A 17794-nucleotide genomic window follows, 5' to 3' on the forward strand; every position below is an offset into this window, starting at 1 on the left:
TAAGTTTTCTTCTACTATATTATTATGTTTTGAATTGTACATTATTTGGTGTGGCAAAATATTAGAGCTGCAACTTTATTGGTCACAAAGTAACGTTAAAATATATCCGCATCTGACCAAATGTGAAAAAGTTGATATTGAAAATATATATAACTGCTACAAGATCAATAAAACTTCAATCTTTTTAAAATAAATGATTTAAAGTTTGTGTTGGGATGCTAATTTCACTTATTTTGATATAAAGTATTTAAAATATCTTATTAACTAACTCTTGATAGATTTATTTCAAAACTTTATTTTGCTCTCCTGTAAAATTGTGTAAACAGCAGTTATAACCATTTGCCATCAAAGAACCGAAATATCGAAAATCTTTACCGACACAATTTAAATCAACTTGTATTATGTTATGTACTAGTTATTATAAAGTTGTAAAATGCAAGTTTGCCTATTAAATAAATGCTAGGGTAATAAACATAGTACAAAACATTGTAGTGAAAAATGATTGATAGCTTAAATAATAATATAATAGTCGATCTGTCAGTATAATAATATAAAAGTACAATGCCATAACAATGTACAATGCTCATTAATATATTTTAGATAGGAAACTATTTTATCTGATTCATAGAAGACTTGCAACAGTTATTTGTATTAAAGAAACTCCGGAGTTACGTAAATAATGCTTGTTAGTGAGCGCTTATGGATAAATAGTTTTAGTTCTTGAATGCTGTATTGTAGTCATACATGACTAAATATTTATTGCTTTAATTATTGTCTAAGATATTTATCGAATTTTTATATAACGAGCATATAAATTAGTGCAATATGTTTTGGAAAAAAATCTCTATATATTTATAATAATTCATAATATAATTAATAGAATTATAAATAATTTAATAAAACGTTACCCATGGAAAGACTATAAAACTATATTATTAATTCTATTTATTATAGAAATTATATTCTATTCTAATTAAAGAAAAAAATTAATACACAGCTTGAGGAATAAGAGCAGTCAGATGGATAGTGAAAGAAGTGAGTTTTAATCCCACTCTAGTTGCACTAGTTTTTTCCATTCAGATAAATATTTACAAACGATACCTAAGATTTCTCTTATATATTATGTTTATGTCTGAGGCTTTACAAAATTATGGATTTAAAAAACGTTATTTATTAAAATTTAATTGTCTATTTTATTATATTAACTATTTTATTGATATTATTGATACTCGTATAACAATATTTTATTGACTTAACGTTTACTATTATATTTATAACTTTATCAACTATTATACTTTACCGATGTCGTATGAAAATTATTAATGTATTTTAAAGAAATAAGTCATTAAAACATACTTTAAGAACAACTTGTTCAAGTACAAATTATTGAACTTAGTAACCTCGGAAAATGCATTAGCTAAGTAAATAGTTTATTAAGGTTACCTACATATAAAATAAACAATGTCATTAATACCATTGTCAAATAATAAGCATACTTACTTGTTGAATTTATAGATAGCAAGGTAGGTACCAATTCTTATTAATATATTATCTATGCTATCAATGTTATTATAAATATACGATCACCAGGTTTCATTCCAATACTCAGATGCTTGATTTTTTAAATCCTCAATACGAAATAGGATACAAATTCATTACAACTATTTTTTGGTACCTACCAAAGTATTTACGCCTATGACGACGGAGCGACTAACACGTCGGTTTATAATGTCGTGGATCCCAGGTTCGAATCCTGGATTTGGCCAATACGCATATTTTTTTTCAATGTATGTTAGATTGAATAAGTGGCTAACATCCATTTTTTGTAAAAAAATCTGTTAAAACAAATCTCTACTTACGGGATCTAATATTATGAACTGCTTTAGATTCGATATTGTCAACAAAAAAAGTATTTATAGTAAAGTTGGAATGATTGCCATTCAATTATTGTGGGTTAGTTTTTTGTGTAATATAGCATACAGCCTTTAATTGCATAGTATTGCCTTTTATCAACAACTTGTAATATTGTTTATATTTTCTGTGTGAATGTAATTTTATTTAAAAACATATAGTTATCTGCAGTGGACAAAGTTTGCTGATACAATATTTATAATCTCTATTAAAATTAATCATTTAATGTGATGCGAAGAAAACTAATATGTACCCATATTAAAGTGTTGCTATCATACATTCAAGGGTTAAATAATTTAAACTAATAATACGGATGGTAGACAGAGTTTAAAAATGCATCAATTATCTCATATTGGTAATCAAAATCATATATGATATTTTAAAAAAAACTTATAAATATGTAAAAATACTAATTAGCCACGGATATATGAATCAGTATTATCTATATTATAACTATTCATATTTTTTTGGGCTTAATTTAAATTAAACTTCCTGTTTTAAATATACTGATAGATTACTTTAATTACTTCCAGTCTCGTTGATGCTGGCTTATCAGTATTTACAATTATTTTTGTTTTTTAATTTAGTGCTAATGGCGTTTTATAAAGTCATTATAATAAAAATAAGCTATATTTTAAATTAATGGTAAAATAGAGATCTTCACTTATAATTCAATTGGAATGTTTATAGTTGTTGTACTCGTATTATAACTAACAAAATACTAAACAAATATTGATGAAGCTTACAAAGCTAATGCACTATCAAACACTTTAATGTGTCATGTATTATTAGAAAAATAAATAACTAGATAGGTTCTGAAATATTTGCATAAGGTAGCGTGGCGTTGATATGATAGTATGTCATGGTAATGATAAAATCAGTTTTTTGGTTACCAATTTTATCTAACTATTTTGTCTATACATCTAAGATCCATATCTTTGGACAGTGTGGGGACGTCAGCATCATCAAAAGCGTATCAAAACACGTTATTTTATAATAACTTCCAAATTTATCACATCATCAAGCCGCTCTGGTAAAATATTATGAGATCTGATGATATATTATAGCCATTAATGAACTGCTGAAGCTTTTAGATGAAACGTTTTTTTTCCATCAAGCCTTTTGTGCTTAATTTTCTGTTTAAAAAATAATTAAATAATAACGTATTATGTTTGATATACCGACCTACGTATGTATACACATAATTAATACAAAAATATTGCATATTGACATCCCACGTTAGAATTTAATGTAATAAAATAAAAACATGTTATTGTGCCTAAGTTATGCAGTGTATTTTTTTTAAATCTCTAAAAGGTACAATTTCAATGAATTGTGAAAATGTTAAGTTATTTTCGCATAAATTATTTACTTTAATTACATGTTTAGCCATCACTTAAAATTTTTAATGTATCTGTTATAAAAATTATTAAAGTCTGAATGTGTTAATTGGCTCTGAACTGATATCCGACAGGCTAACGAGAAGTAATAAGACTAATAAGTAACACATCCGTTTCTTTTCCGCTCTTAATGTCTTGTCGTCGGGTTATCGATATGTTAATAACATATCAATTACAAAACCCAATATATTACATATAGATTATTTATTAACACCAGGTGATGTGATAGAAAAAGTGGATATATCTTTTATAATTGAAGATTATTTTATATAATTTTATTTTATTATGTTAATCTCATATAATCTTAAATACGTGATTTTTACTGGATATTTTTTTAAATTATTATATATGATATTTTATCTATAATAGTACATGTAAAAATAATAATCATAAAATCTTACATTCTTTTATTCGCTCACATAAGTATGATTTTGAATGTTGTCAATTGTTAATATCTTTCTTGGTGTGTGGGCTTTTATCTCTCATCTTATATATTATTTCTTTTGGCTAAATTTAATATTATTTTGAACACTTTGAAATGCATCAATATTCTTCACAACCATTTTCATACCTCACAGTCCTCTATTTTAGTCTCGACAGAGTGAAGCATATCTACGATCTTTCTCTTCAACTTAAAACCTTCAATATCTACATGTTAACAAATCCACGATGAGCAATATGTCAGAAAATTCGTCAATGTGAATACAGTTATTGTTAACTTCAATCTGTGATCTGTCCCCAAGACCATATTTCAAAAAACATTTAATTGTATTTTTCGTGTCCACGCCTCAAAATCATACAAAAATGTTTATATGTGTTCTAAGTTCTTATTATTATTCGATATTACGGTACCATTGCAGTAGTTATTATTAATAAAGTAAATGAAAAAATACGCGGTGACAGCCAGAACATCAACACAGTGAACAAAAATAACCGCTAAAATATAATATTATATTATTCAGTTCAATAGAAAAGTGAGGATTCCAACTGAGTATTCGTTCCAGTTTGGTAAGATTATTAATCAGTTAATTTGCTGGAGATAATGTTGAAAGTTTAATTCGATTTTAATGCAACAGAAACTAATCTTGATTGGAATGGAAAATTGTAGTACGGTCAGTTAGTATTAATAATATTATTTATTGCTTAATATAAAAACTGGAAACAGTTAGTGTATTTTTTTTAAAAAAGATAACGATTTAATAAATCATTTCATTGCCTGTATACTAAAGGATATTTCTCAACATATTCGGATTTTATCGAAACATGGAAATAGTAATTGCGTTCAGGATTTTGTGTGTTGCTTAAATGTAGCATTTTTGTTACTTTTATAATTTCCAAACTTATGAGTTTTATGATCTGTGTCTTGCAAAAATTATTAAGAAACGCTTACAATAATAATTCGTTCACAAGTAGGTATATTTTATCGAGAAATAATTGACCGTTAAGTAATAAAAATGTTGATTTAAAACGTGAAAAAATTAGCGACTTATTTGAAATGTACGGAATTTTGCTCAATATCGGAAACCCTGCCATAGGAAACTTTCTACGGCTGGCGCTGGTCTCGTACCATTGTGGTTTTATTTTATTTTCAACGATAAAATTGGTTTTTTTTGAATCCATATAAGCCTTTGGTAGATTGCCCATAACGAAGCAATTAGAAATTATTGCAATAGTTTATTAGTAAATGACCATTACAAATATATTGAGATGGACAAACCGTTTGCTATAAAATACTTGGGTTAATAAACTTTCAAATCAATTAAGGTTATAATTATTTTTTGCAGTGATATTACCAATACCTCTGCGATCACCCTATCATACTTCGTTTTAATATATTTTTAATAACATTTTTAAGCAATACTAAAGAAAACTTCATACAAATTTTATTACATAATAATATTTATAGCCATCTATAATAGTTAATTAGTCAGTCCAAATAAAACCTAACTATAAAATTTTATTATTTGTCCAGTAAACCAAGTCTTCAGTAGGAATCACGATATTTGAATTACTCTACTATGCCCTATATAAATATATCGTATATATTTGGATAAAATCTTTAAACCTAATTAGCACAAAAATATTATCTAATAAATTGATTTTAAAACTATATAGAAGTATTATATTCTATAGTTTAAATACTTGTATTACGTTATCTATAAAATAAAAAAAATGTGTTAAAATCAAGACATTATTACATTAATACCGTTATTTATTTAAGTACTGATATTAATAAATAATTAAATCCATACGGAACACAAGCTCAACTGCTAATAGTATAGGATGGAGAGTAAAAAAATATCTAAATTATAAATATGAATACAAAAATATATAATATATAAATAATAATAAAAAAATCACTCGTATTACAAATTGGATATTTTTCTGATAGTTAACGTAGATTTAAACATAAATATTCTTATAAAATTATCTAAATATATTTTTTATTATTTATATTTAACTATTTAAAACTCTCCTACTGTGATGCATAATGCTGGCACATATTTATTTAAAACAATAATCATTGATTATCGAATTTCTAATAATAATAACTATTGGTTTTGTTAACAGAACTTCAATAAAAAGTATTATTTTTAAGACAGAAAAAAAACAGACAAATAATCGTTGTTAAGACAGTCTGAGTTTTATTTTAAAATCTTGATTAATTTGTTTGTAGACATGGTATTACAGTCAGTTTGCACATTTGGTCTGCCGTCAAACACTTTCATATTATACTGCTAATGATAATTAACGGTTTAAAATCGATTAACCGCCTCAGTTATAAATGCAATCATGTCATTTTCTTTTCATCCAAAGATTTTTTTAAATGTTATATTCAGTACCTAATATCTTATTTGCATGCAGTCTAGAAAGCGAACAACTAATGTAAGCTATAAATCTATATCTACATAAAAACCTTATTTATATAATAAGACCCTTCATATATATATCAAAATTTAACCTACAAGAAATGAAAATATAATTAATATTAAATTCTACAGGTTTTTAATATTAATTATATTTTCATTTCTTGTAAAATGGAATTCTACCAAGTAAATGCTAACTCATTTAATAAAAAAAATAACCTATTTTAATAGAATGTATAGGTTAGTATCATTCAGTTTTTAAATAGTTAGTGACTTAGATGAAACATACATTTTAAATCAGTAAAATGTAATATTCTAAGCGTTATGAAATTCGTTGCGGTATTATTATATAAACAAATTACTATTTATTCAATATTAATGATTAAATTACATTTTGAGTGACATGTGATAATATTTATAATGTAAAATTATTAGTACACACGCAAGCATAATGTTGCTAAATTTAATATGAAAAAATATGTGTAAGTAATAATACATCTCTCGTGTTAATATCCTTTTTGTCATCTTTCACCTGCTGACCGCCTAAGTTGAATCTATATAGTATATTAAAATATGTGTAGTTAATAATATATGCACGCAAAAACACTTCAGGAAACCGAAGCGAAATGCATGCGAGGTATATTTCGTTAAAGAGAACATAATAACTAAATTATTGAGTGTGTCTACTTCTAAAAATGGGATGCCTTCACCAAATGCAGACACACATATAATAAGTTTTTTTTCCAAAATCTATTAAAAATGGTGAATGGAGATTAGACTCCGCTCGAACCGCTTTGACTCATAATCATTATACTAGTCAATTCTTGACTGGACATAGTGGCTTCGCTAGCAGGCTCTTTGAGCTTGTTCTTGTTACCCATTCAACATGTACATGTCGCGGAGAAATACAGGATGCAAACGACAACCTCTGGGATTTTACTTAAATGTGTACAAAAAGGGAAGAGCTGCTCAAGTTGGTTCAACCAGCTGTTGGACCAGCTATTGGACCGTCCGACCTGGACGCCATAAAGGCCAATTTTATTGTATTTTAGAAATTTGCAGCGTCATAATATTGTCAACACGAAAATATTATATTCACTTAGATTGTTTGGCAATTTTGTATCAGCTTTTGTTACTTACTACAATTTTTAATTTTGCCTCTCTCTTTGCTCCTCTCTCACGTGGGTACTCTTAACATTCATGTAATATCAGTCAAGTTACATTTGAGTGCATGGCAACTTCAGTCTTAGGGAACTTCTCGTAAGACATTCCTAGTCATAAATGCTTCGCATACAAACGTACGGTCTCGTGGTACGCCCGATTGGCGCGGGGAGAGCGTGGTTTGGTGGGGTCAATAACTTCAGTTTATATATCTCAACAATTTCTATAAAAGTGACTTTTTATTAAGACAGAAAAACAATGTATTCAATCTTGCAATCAAACAAGAATATTTAATATACATACATATAATATGTCCAGGTAGAAAGTAGTCCATGTCATATGAAACATTGCATTCTGTTTACATCGCGTAAGGACAAAACAAGAAATAATAAGATAATAATAAAATAAAGAAGGTTTTATGATATTATAACCTTAATACAGGTACATGGACATAAATCAAAGAAACGACTGTATAGGTTGAAATAATATTATACATATAAGGTAGAAATTATCCAAAAGGTGAACCTGGACGCTGATAGATTGAAGAGATGTTTTAATATCTACATAAAGAGAAGTTAATAATATCTACGTTTAAAACAGTAGATGATTAAAGAGGAGATGAAATAAATGTAATAAGAGACATCATCATGCAGTAGTATTCAGACGGATAAAGGGAAATATACTTTTTTTATTGGTGGATTGAAATAGATTTAAATAATAGGTACAAAATTAATTGTAATTTTGTTACATGACCGGAGATTAAAAAAAGTTCCAGTTCTACCTTTTATGAGCGGATACAAATAGTTTTACCACTTAACTATTACTTTCTTCTGTATGTCGGCATTCCCTTGTGTGCAGAACGATAAACATGCTGGTCATTTAAATCGCAAAAAAACTTGTACGTACTCACTTAAAATAAACGTACATCATACGTAATAATCTGTAATATAATAACTATCAATTATCTACACTTATATACTTTTTTTAGTAATACGTAACATCTGGAAAGTGTTTCTTTTTTATTCATATTATTTTCAATGAATAGAGATAAATATATCATTATAATATTATAATGTACAATGAATAGTTAGTTATAACATAACTGTAAAAAACAGCGAAACTAATTCGACACGTCTGAGAGGATGATTCTTTGGCAGATATGCGTACCCATACGTTATGATGATAGAATATGAAGTTGAGATAATATTATTTGTAAGAATACTCTTAGTAGACAACAACTGTCATAGATAATCGAGATGACACTATCAAGAGAAATATTATAATATTGTTTAATATCCATATATGAATAGAATAAGGAATGCTAAATACCAAATCAGTTACAGGAAATCGGTATTATTGTCATGAAAACGTTACCCAAATAATTATAGATTTATTTCCATCATACTTATTAACAACTGACGATCACCAATGACTTTATCCGTGCGAAATACAGAAAGAAAAATATACAATTAACAACAAGAAGAAATAGACTGAGTTTATTTTAATTTCTCTTCTTCACATCCTTTGTCTTACTACTGAAGATGGTGATCACTAAAAATACAGGCGTTGCTAACAATCTCTTTCCATCTAGAGCGATTTTTCGCTGATTATGGTGCTTCAGTCAATTTCTTGGTGTCAGTCAATCTGGAAAGCACACGCCCTTGCAAACTCTTTTCATCAACGCCACCACGATATCTCGTCTCTTCAAGCTGTGCAGATCTCTTCTTAACGTGTGACGGAAAAATTGAAGAACGCGTCACTTTCAATCTGGATTATAATTAATTAATATACCTAGTACTGCGATCGACAGTGATTGGATGTAGACATACGCCTCTTTACCAATACCTGACATTACCGTGTTATTACTGTCACCTGATTGTCGTGATGAAAGTGTCGTAAATGCATTACTTTTGAGAAATAATAATATAATCTCATAGGTAACTGTGGAGCTTTTTAAGACATCAAGAAGAAACTATAAACATTGGTGAATGTTGTAGTATATTATAAAAATTGTGTACAAGTGACATTAATATTGGTTCAGTAGTTCTTCAGTTATAACGGATTAAATAAACGGATAAATGAAAACTATTGTTTATAAATACTTAATTTGTTATTTTTATGGAAGTAGTCAAAACGATGACGAAAAGTATTTTAATATCATAAAGATATAATTTTATTTTATTATATGAATAGATTGCTACATTTTAGTATTTTAAAAAACGTGATCTTAAAAATCATTAACTTATATATATGAAACTATTTTCATTTTCCAGATTTAACATTTGTATTTCAGAAAGATACTAATGTACCAGTAGACTCCATACTAGGAAATTATTTAAAACCTACCTGTTTATGAACACTACTTTTTAATTGGGTATTAACATGTAAATAAAAACTTCATAATTTATATTCTACTTGACAAAATTTTCCAATGACATCTGTTCATAGGTACCTATGTATTTAATATAAATTGACTGCTGGCTGACTTAACCAGATAACATTTGTAGCTATTGGCACTAAAATATACGCAGCAACCAACACAACCAGCAAAGCCTAATTCAGTACATCGGTACAAAACACATAACGCATAACCAGTTTCATATTACCGTGTGACCTGAGGCTGTTCATATTTAAGCCTAACGGGCCCTCCGGTCAATAGAACGATGCAATGTTTGTGGCGCGATACCCAAACAATCTCGCGGTCTAAACGCCTGACTGATATCACAATTTTATAGCCCGAATTTGAATCCTAATTCTATTATTTTTAATTGCCGTATATTTTACATGAAACTGTGAAATAAAATAATATATTTTGTTCAGAACAATACTGAATAATATGACCTATTTATATCTATTTCAAGTACTGTAAGTATGGCAGTCCTTGGAATTTTTTCGGTTGTCTGTCACAGCTTATCTACCTTCAACAGGTACACTTCGCCACTGCTAGATACCTAGGTATTGTTTAAATATATTTTTTCTTAAAATCATTAACAAACACTAAATTTACTTCTTATCATATTATTTATCTTTCAAAGACTTCCTATAAACTTTTGCGAAATTCCTTCACGTACTTTACGTAAGTAGCTACAAACAATTTGCAACTATATAATACGGTCATTGACCTTTTTAATCATAAGTTTCAACGGATTTGTGTTTGTTTTTTCTTGTATCAGCTTAAAATAAATCTTTCATTGTGATTTTAACAAATTTAAAATGAAAATTTGTAAACAAAGCCATGCTCAATAAAATAAATAAACTCGTTAAAATTGTGTTGTTTGTTTATTATTTATCCAGAATCTCCTTTTAATGAACTAAAGAAATTTGCAGTTAACCAGGATATAATATTATATTTGTTTAACATGTAATAAGTATCTAGGTATAATAAAATGCATATGTTTGAAAAAGAAGAACTCAGTTGTATCTATTAGTATAATTATACGATACCTACCATAGATTATTAATATATCATCAATATCATTAGCCAGCATCGTTCCACTGCTGGATAAAGGCCTCCTTGAGCTCTCTCCATTCTTTTCAGACCCTAGTTCTTTATTATCACGTATATCTACCGAACTTTATGATCTCGTTTATCCAGCGGGTTTTAGGGCATTCCTGCGGGTGTTACTACTACTTGTATGAAGGCATTTGCCTAGCCCATTGATATTTCATCTACTTTGCAACTTCTATCACATCGCGTACTCCTTTCTGCTTCCTTATCCATTGGTGTAATTACAAAAGAAACCATTGCATAACATAATTATATAAAAAAAAATAATAATAATAAAAAGAGTAAAACAAAATAACAATTGATAACATTGTAAAAATAATATTATAGCTAATGTAAATAAAAAATATAAAAATCTAAATATCCTAAGTGACCTCTAGCATTAAATTTAGAATAATTATAACTTGCAGTCCCTTGAATAGATATCTTAAGACTATGTCCCCCATTATAATTTGTTATGAAAATAACTCGGAAGGAATTTAAAAACCTACTCGGACACATACATGTATTTATATACCTACAAATGATATTCAGAATTATAATAGGTATATAGAGTATTGATAAAATTTAAATAGTTTTATTTAAACAGAACATTATATAATATTATAATGATACTATAAAATTAAGTATTATTATCAATCGAACTGAAAACCTTATCCTCACTAGTAAATTAAACCATTTAGATCGAGTGAGCGATTTTAAATGCTTCCTAATAGACGTTAATTAGGTGAAAAATTGCGATGTCCTAGAACGCTATGAGTCATACCACCAAGATATGGAAAAATCACAAAAGCCACTAAATATACGTGTTAAAACGTAGATATATTTTTTTATTCTCCTATACAATAATATTGAAACGTGGATTTTGAAAGATGACGATAGGAAGCAAATTAACATTATACAACATCCTGGCCGATGATAGGTAGTCCGCATTACATGGACGGTCAGGTGTATTAATTATATTATTGGAATAGCTTGGAATCTGGAATTAAAGAACGCCTCTCGACTAACCGAAAAAGATGTGTTCTTCAATTCTTCGGTCACCCGTCTCTGGTGGCGTCGAAGGGAGCAGGTGACAAAGGTATGCGCCTTCCAGATGGAAAAAATACTATAAAAAAAATGACTGTCTTAACAATAACTGAAGTTTTAATATCAGCGGAGGATCGGTCTAGAACTAGATAGAAAGAGATTGTTGATAATGCTTATAAATTATTGAGGCAAATACTGTGAAGAAAGATTGTGAAAAACATATGTTTGGTTTTCCATTTTACAAAGAAATAAATTTAGTTATCTTTTTGAATACAGTAAATAATACTATAATATGTACATAATATAAACGCCATTCTATATGACCCCTGGCCTGTCAAAAGTAAATATTTAATCATTGGAAACTAGTTGATAATAATTTTTCCATGAAAATTGCGGGTCAGTTAGTGGGGCGGTATCGAATGTATAAAATCAACCCCGTTTGAGTTTTGCCAACGCCAGTTGAACTTTATTCAATATTCAGTACTATTCAAATATTTAACCTGACGAGTTGCCCTTTTAACATTTCGTCCACTAGTCATTTCATCAAAAGTGTAATGCGGTGAAAAGGCTGACTGTTGATAGAAGAAAAGTTTCAATTTATATCTACATAAAGAGAGTAAAATAGGACGTCATTATTAAAACATTTAGATGAAAATCTTTCGATATAAATCGAATAATTTTTAGAATGCGGTCCTCTTTGATGGCGTATTGTAATCAAGATACTTAAGTAAGATAGCTTTCAATAATCAAGAATCGTAGTGTAAAACAGTCTTTTTGATAATTAAATCGTAAATATTACAAGATTTTAGTAATATTGCAGGTATATCCCGGGAATTGGAGAGTAGTATATTTCATCACAGGTATCTCACAATGTTGTATTAGTAACTACGTCATAGGTACTACCACCTGTCTTCCAGAATTTGACAGTCATACTTTAGGCAGGTCTTAATGCTAGTTTACACATGAAAATTTAAACTTAATACTATACATTGGTAGTTTATTTGGCTTGTACTAGTTAATACATATTTGAACAATTTTATTAAAATATTATTACCACTCAATATTATTTTGGAATAAGTATCTCATTTGATATAAGACATGTATCAATAGGTAAGTTAATAACTGATCAAATTCCCACAGGAATATGTTATATAGTTAAATATTATTAGAAGTAATGTTTTTTATATAAATAAATAAGAGGTACTTTTAGAAAAAGTACCTAATAGACTTGAACTAGGTTAATAGGTATTGTTTAAATTTAAGAGCTAAGTATATTTTCACAATAATATAATATTATTATCGATATATTGTTCCATTATTGCATAAAGAATATTTTATATAGAATTATTGCATATAGAATCAATAATAAGAGATCTATTTAAAAAAAAATATTGTATAGAGCAGTGGTTCTCATGTGCGGCCATCAGAGGATTTTGCTGTAGCTACCAGCGGTTTACAGAATAATATTTATTTATAAAATTATGAAATTGGTTGAATACACATGACTTGTCTTAAATTTCTTTCCACGCTCAAATGATCCACGTTGACCAAGAATCAAGTCAATTCAAAGAATTGGCAACAATTATTGTTGCTTTATTAATATTGTCATTTTTCCTACTACTGTATACTGTGAAAGATCATTCAGTGTAATGCACTTCATAAAAAACAAGTATCTAAGCCAGTTGACAGATGGCAACTTAGAAGCTGCCACGCGGCTCGCATTGGAAAAAAATAATATTGAAGAATTTCCATTTGCATTATTTTTAAATAAATAGATAGGTTTAAATATTCAAATGTTTTTTATTACATGGACTTGCCTATAACTAAACTGATCATTTTTTTTAGTAAATAAAATTTAGATTTATTTTTTTCAATCACAACAAAAGTAAAATTTGATGCGGCTTACAGGCGTTTCCATAGAACTGTCAATGTCAATTGTGCGGCCACAGTTAAATTTCGCGTGAGAACCACTGGTATAGAGTGTAATTTAATATCGACTATGATTAATTTGTAATGTTCATCTGTTATCTCACGGCGACTCATGCCCATGGGATTGCAAGTAACAATAAATCCCTATTCAGTATTCAATCTATATATGGCGCATGTAGTATAATATAAGTAGGACTTTTATACTAAACTCCGTCGCGCTAAATGTCGGATTTACAAACTCGTTAATTATTAGCTTTAGATAATTATAGTAGCCTGATTAAGCCGTTCTATAACAATATATTATACATTAAAAAATGTTCAGAAAACGATATTACTACCGAACGGAACTTGAACTCGCATCCATCGAATTTCGGTTAATGTGTTTTACCATCTATTGGATGTGGGATTGAGTCTCATGGTAGGTTTTTCAACAAGTCTTTAGTGTATAACGGATACTACTTTATTAAATATTGTATGTTATTCATATATACATCTTGTATGTATATTATTACACTCACGATGGCCGCGCGGCTTAAGAGTCGACCTATAGCGTCCCAGGTTCGAATCCTGGGTCTGGTAAGTACACATATTGTTTTTCAATTTACGTATGAGTCAGAGTATGGACCTAATAGGTTGAGCAAGTGGCTAATATCCATTTCTCGTAAAAACAAAATGCGTTAATACAAACCTCCACGCATTGGAGGCCCATATTATTATGATCATATTACGATCGGACATGGTCGGAAAAATTGTTAATCATCGAAAAATTATACTTCTTTGGCGTAATAAAACAAAATAAGCCGTTACCTGAGTCTATCAATATTACAGTGGATTAGGTTGATGAAAACGTACGCAATTCACCTATATCTCATAAAGCACATGATACTTGTAATTTAATTATTGTATTGGACCAAAACACATCTTCGTCATACAGCGGTTATAATCGATTCAGAAGTGCCCATGATGAATTAACAAAAAATCAAATTTTAATATATATTTTGAATTATTTACCAACTCAACATTCACAAAATTTATTTATTTTTTGATATATAATTTTACTCATAAATAATACATACATAAACATAGCCTCAAATCTTGATACAGAATCTTTACAATGAAAAATAAATATACACTCCAATATAAATAAAGTTTTATGAATATAAATTAACAGTGTAGAATGTACGTCTCAGGAAATTTGTTTATAAATATATATATATTTATTACGACACACTAATGGTTATATTTACAACACGTGCTGTTTACTTAGTTGTATTGAACGACTAACTAAGTGACACTATGCGCATGCGCATGTACTCCTGAGACCGAAATGAATATAATTATGATAATAAATTATGTTGCATCGGCCGCGCGCAACTTCCGTCACACGCCAAACGTGTTACATCGGCGCGCGAAACTTCGTCACACGCCAAAAATACACTCCGATCTGTTTTCCCAAACGCGCCGAAAGAAATATATAAATAATGCAGCACACTTTCGTCATTTCCTTCTTTATACTATCATTAATGAATGTTTATTTTATTAAGATAAGTCTATTAAAGTAAAACCAATAGAAGCAAAAATTGCTGAATGGCCAATAATGAAATCAAAATCATTCATTATCATGATTTAATAAAGTGAGAGTCTGTCTATAGTTTTTTTTATTACAGTTTACCGTCATCTTCCCGTTAATACAAATAAATCATCTTGTTTATTCAATCAATAATCTGGTCTAATGATCTCCTGTCAAACGGTTTTGCATATCAGAGTCAATAAAGCGTAGAAGTGAACTCAAACGAACTGAAAAATGTAGGTCATTAAGTTATAAATGCGTACCCGGCTTCGTCTTTTAGAGGCGGATGACTTTTGATTTCTGAATCCTAAAAACACGCTTCGTCGACCGCAATTGAACGCAATAGCTCCCGTTTGAAGTTTACAATCAAACCGGTATCTAAATAAAAATACTGTCAATTGATACAGAAAGGTGATTTGTCTCAAAAAAACATTTCAAGTATCATGATACCTTATCAAGCAAATCAAAATTAAATATTACTATTATAAAATATACCTAATTAATATAATATCTTTTAACTTAAAACCACTAACCAACATCACAAAAATACCTACCAGTATGGGATATTTCAGAATTTTAGATACTTCCCTATTGTATACATATTTAAAAATAAGATTATAAAAACACAAAGTATGTATCATGTATGAATATTAATTGTTTAACTAATAACTCTTAAAGACTGATATCATAGATATATCTCATTAGTTAACTCCATTAATTCCCAATACGTTACCATTGTTCCCAGATTGGACGATTTTACACCTCTTGAGTGTAGTATTTTTATTGTTTATATTTACTAATGATCTATTATTAGGTTTTCACGATTTATTATACGCTTAACGAGTGTAATATTATTGATAAGGTATGGGGTTTTTTATAATATTTCAACCATTCATAATTTGTGTGTTATATTTTTTTATTAGGATCCTTGACTTAATAGGTAGGTAGGTGATAACGTTTTTACGTACTTTATTGTATTGATTTTTTTATATAAGTTAAAGTTAATTATATTCATTGTCAGTGTATATTTGCCTTTTGGCGACTCGGGTCGCAAAAAATGACCCTAATGTAATAGTACAAAGCTTAAATCTATTAAAATTTGAATTCAAATTCCATCAAGTACCTTCAGTTGATAGTATTAATATTATCTAATATTGTTAGAACCTACATCTATCGCATTTTAAGAGGTTTACTTATTAAGCGTTTGGACCCAAGTACTGTCTAATTCAAGCCATTCGTTCAATAATATTTTTGAGGCTATTCCATATTATGTATATTAAAAGATTAATGTCACATCTTGTTTAAAAATATTAAATTAAAAGAAAGACGTTACATTATCAAGGTATGACGACATTCAATATCAATATTGAATGATGACAAACATATTACATTAGTATAATATTCACGAGTATATAACCCATGTAACTTATTTTACGTTTCATTTAACTTACACAATTTTAATATATAGAATATTACATTCTCAAGTCATGTTAATTATTCGATGTATACACGAACTAGTTTATTTTATTATTTAACGTTATAAGCATTAATATGAAGAAATTAATTTGATAATTATATGATTTTTTTTTTATATAGCGAAATACGTAAATAAAATATTCAAATAAACTCTGTAGCCACCCATTTTTTATAACTTTTAATAACAGAATTATGTATATTTTGTATTTCTGACATTGACTATTTCTGCAATGCTGATTCAGCTCTTAAAACGAGATGAAAGAAAAAAAAAATGAAAATAAACATTGCGCCGGATTAAGGTGTAATGCCACAGCCAGAGGCTTTCTGCATAACAGCAAAACTGGTTTCTATCAAAAACGAATAACTTCAAGTATTGGGAGACCGAAAAGAATTTAGATAAATATTATTATAATTTAATTTACATTAATTAACGGTGACAATAATAATTAATATCTTTTTTATTAATTATATTGTTTTATGGTTGTTGATAAATTGTATGAATTAAACAGTGATAATATTTTTTTTTGTTTCAGATCAGTTCGACCGAGAAATTGTAACAGCTGATTATCTGTGAGTATTAATAATATACATACATAATTAATATAAACGAGATACTATAATAATATTTTCGTGAATTTCGACAATGATTTGTTTAGTGTATTATCAATATCACTTCAAGGATGTTTAAGTATCAATTTAAGCAAAACTTAGAGGTCACTTACAATAAATTATACAATATTAGTTTTAGTTTTAGTTAATTACATATTTCCGTGAATAAAATTATTGATATTGGCATTATAATTAATTGTTGGTATTCATTCAGCCTTATATAACAGGTGTTTTCATTCTGTTTTCTTTAATTTTGAACTTCTAAAACCAACTCAAGTCTGACTCTTTATATCGTAAATTTATGATGATAGAGTACAGCGGTTCTCAACCAAACATA

The 17794-nt window shown here is 28.3% G+C and overlaps 1 protein-coding gene across 2 annotated transcripts in view; it reads left to right on the forward strand.

Moving 5' to 3' along the window:
* LOC147063825 (uncharacterized) overlaps positions 1-17794 on the forward strand; it is a 457860-nt gene that overhangs the window by 129988 nt on the left and 310078 nt on the right. For both annotated transcript variants that reach the window (XM_085958983.1, XM_085958984.1), the window contains exon 3: positions 17382-17418. The gene's annotated coding sequence lies outside the window, so the exon portion shown is untranslated. The remainder of the gene's footprint in view (positions 1-17381; positions 17419-17794) is intronic.

Source organism: Rhyacophila brunnea, unplaced genomic scaffold (assembly GCF_057557595.1).
Source record: "Rhyacophila brunnea isolate RB1 unplaced genomic scaffold, BYU_Rbru_1.0 scaffold_8, whole genome shotgun sequence".
Classification (NCBI taxonomy): domain Eukaryota; kingdom Metazoa; phylum Arthropoda; class Insecta; order Trichoptera; family Rhyacophilidae; genus Rhyacophila; species Rhyacophila brunnea.